This window comes from Notamacropus eugenii, chromosome 7, assembly GCF_028372415.1.
Source record: "Notamacropus eugenii isolate mMacEug1 chromosome 7, mMacEug1.pri_v2, whole genome shotgun sequence".
In the NCBI taxonomy this organism is placed as follows: Eukaryota; Metazoa; Chordata; class Mammalia; order Diprotodontia; family Macropodidae; genus Notamacropus; species Notamacropus eugenii.
Window position 1 is genome coordinate 162,835,486 of NC_092878.1, and position 3,611 is coordinate 162,839,096.

General features: G+C 45.3%; 1 pseudogene; it reads right to left on the minus strand.

Moving 5' to 3' along the window:
* Positions 1–469: 469 nt before the first annotated feature.
* Positions 470–1,873, minus strand: LOC140514835 (elongation factor 1-gamma-like; annotated as a pseudogene).
* Between the last annotated feature and the right edge of the window lie 1,738 nt (positions 1,874–3,611).

The window sequence follows — 3,611 nt, forward strand, 5'->3', positions numbered from 1 at the left end:
TCAAAACAAAGTCAAATGCAAATCATGTCATTATTTGGTCTTCTTTGGCAATGAAGAACGAACTCACACACACGCAAAGTGTCTCCCAGGACCGCTTAAGAAGTTGATGGGATTCCCTTCATTCACAGCTTTCACAATGATTGTGTGAAACTAATTGAGGGATGGTTTAATGAGATTTTTATTCACATGTAGGTTGGGTTATATTCCTAGTTTTCTCCAGTTTTCCTAGCATCCTTCTATCACATTCATTGATTTATTGTTTGTTGTTGTTATTCATCTTTTGTCCTTGAGGAGGGCCAGTTATATCAGGAGGGTGATGTCTTGACTTGCAAGTGAATTAGATATAAGAGAGGCAGGGCTGTGCAAAGTCATCAGCCTCATTGTCTCCTCCAGAGTTATCAGAGTCCTATGGCGAGACACAGATCAGGATGACTGTTGATGGCCCTGGATGTAGTGGAACACCTTGGCCTTTTCTTTTTTGTGTGTTCAGTTTCGTTTAATGACTGGCACCTCCCTGCAGAGGAGGAAGCAGGCAGCTAGGTGGTAGCAGGGAGGACGTTCACTTGAAGATCTTGCCCTGATTGAAGGGTTTGCCCACGTGCTGGAAGGCCCCCCCTCCAGGAGAAGTACTCTCGGATCATGGTGTGGGCCTCCTCACTGCCAGGATCCAGCTTTCACCACGTGTAGGACTCGTAATCTACCTGCCAGTCTGGACTCAGCAGGAAGGCGAGTTCCTGGCCCCGGAAAACCCAGACTCCAGAAATGGCGCTGCTGTTGTTGGTGCCAAAAAGGATGATGCTGGCAAACGCGTTCTTCCTCAGCTTATCCAGGTGCTGGAACATTCCAGTGATGAGGTTGCAGCTCATGAAGGTCTGGCTGAGCTCCTGGGGGAAGCGGTACTCAGTGTACAACAAGGACCAGCCGTCGCGGTCAAAGTGCTCCCAGAAGTACGGCAGGGCCACCGTCAGCGTGTCCTCATGGGAGTACTTTCGCTTAAATTCATCCAACACAAACGTACTCGTGGGCAGGTGGGCAAAGGGATCCTTGGCCTTGGGCTCTGCAGCCAGAGCCTGGTCACACTCGTCCATCTCCTCCTCTGGGCCTGGGGCCACAAGTGCCTTCTTCTCCTTCCGCTCAGCCTGGGGCTTCTGTTTTTCTTCTCGCTGTCCCTTCTCTTTTCTGGGGGCCTCCTTCTTAGGCTGACTCTCAGCAAACTTTTTAGCATCGAATTGTGCCATCTTCTCGTGGAGCTTCACCTCTTTCAACACTGTCTGGAACTGAGGCTGGTGGATGCAGGTGAGGAACCAGCAGTTGGTGTTGGGAAAGGCCTGCTGGAAAGACGGCTCTAGGACCTGCTTATAGAGCAACAAGAGGGTACACACAACTGTGATATCAGCCATAGTCACACGCTCCCCAACCAGGAAAGTCCGGGTCTTTAGGTAAGCATCAAGCAGCCCCAGTACCCGCCCCGCCTCCTCCTTGGCATTCTCTGTGGCCTGTTTGTTGTGGTTCATGATCCCCAGAGTGGGGAACACCCAGGTACTAGCTGGAGGAACGATGTCGCTGTCTGCAAAGCTCACCTACTGGATCACCTGGGCAGCGGCCTCTGGAGTCGCACCATGAAGGTCATCATTGCTCACATAGTGTGCAACGGCATTGCTTTCAAACACACAGAACCCATCATCACCCTCAAAAGCTGGAACCTTGCCAGCAGGGAATTTTCGGAGGAATTTGGGGGTGTGGTTGGTCTGACCGAAGTGGAAGTGGGAAGGGGAGGACAGCACGCGGATCTGGGCCCCACTGTACTGGGCAGCGATGAGGACCTTGAAGGCCTTCCAGTTTCAGTGTACGTGTACAGGGTCCTGGCCACCATGGTGATTCCGCAGAGAAAAGAGACCTTGACCTTTTTAAGCTAAGGTCTTTTCCCCAGGTCTCAGTTTGTCTGAGGCAACACACATTCAATGATTAAAGGCTAGGTAAGAACTGAAGCAAAAGGTGGCTAGTTTGCCTTCATAAAAGAATCAGTCTGGGAGAGACCCTCAGAATTTCTGACCAGAACAGAAAGCAATTGCTATTTACACTCACGCTGAGCCATCAAAACCCAAATAGTGAGCAAATGTGGCTTGGGCTGGGATCTATTATTAGCCAATAGAGTTGGAAAGAATCCTAGAGATTATCTAGTCCAAGCTCATCCTTCCGCAGAAGACATCTTCAAGTATGTAAAGGATGGTGAAGTAGACAACTGATCCGCTTTGCTTTGTTCAGCCATCAGAGGGCAGAACCAGAAACAACAGGTAGAATCACAACAGAGGCAATTTTAATTTTGATGTCAGGGGAAATTTTTGTTGCACCAAAGTGGAAGGACAGCCTCAAAAGGTGGTGAGCTTCCCTTCTTTGGAGGTCATCAAATTTGGACTGACTGCCCATTTCTTGGGTTTGCTGGGGTGGGGATTTCTTTTACTTATGATTTCAACTAGAAGAAGAATTTTCCAGCTGTCAAATTCTAAGAAATGGAGGCCCAGAGAAAAGAAGGAAAAGGATACAAAGCTTGTTAGTGCCAGAGTTGAGGTTTGTGGTCAATTATTTCTGATTCTAAATTCAGTCCCCTTTCTACTACATGAGGCTATGCATTATTCTTTTTGCTGGATATTCATTTATGAAAAATTTACTCTATTTAAAAATGGTTAACAAAGACAAGTGACCACTGGTACTGGTAGACCGTTCATTCATAATTTTCTTCAACAAATGAGAAATTGTGCGGGAAAATTTGTGTAAGGAATGTAATCAGAGAAACAGATATGAGGAAAAATAGATGGACCAATTATGTATTTATACCTTTAATAATATGTATTAAATTGTAATAAATGAATACATGTATTAACATATATACGTTTTATATATATATATATATATATATATATATCACCTTAAAGTTTGCAAAGCATTTTGCAGATATTATGTCACTTTATCCTCACAATTCTTCGGGGGGGGGGGAATAGATAAATAGATACTATTATTATCTCTCTTTTTATATTTGAGGAAATTGAGGCTGAGAGAGATTAGGTGGCTTGCCCAGGTGACAGAAATCTAATGTATAGCCTTTGTATTTCACTGTTATCCAAGTAATGTCAAGAGAACTAGAGTAAGCATTGGGTGATGCATCTTTGGTGGACCTATAGGGAGGACAAGGAGAGCAGTCCTACATTATAGGCAGGTACCTCCAGATATTTCCAGAGGAAACTCTGATGTCAATGAGATCACAGACTCACTGAGGTAACAAAGTCACTTCCATCTACATGTAGCAAATTGTTATTGGCTTCCCAAGTAAATTGCTAGGGTCTTCTCCATTAAGGCAACTCAGGGAAGCTTCACTTTGGGGCACAAGGGAGAAGAAAAGAGAAAGAGCTCTCTGAGGAGAGCCTAATGTTTTTAGGTAGCTACCACTTCTAAAAGAAAACATTTCCAACTCCTATCCTCCCATTGACATATACCCGCTATCTCATTTGCATAGAAGCCAATCTGGAGTGTGGCACTCCATGTAATCAGTTCATATTTACTTTGAGTTAGGAGTTCTATAACTACCTAGATTGCTTAGTGCAGAAAAGCACACT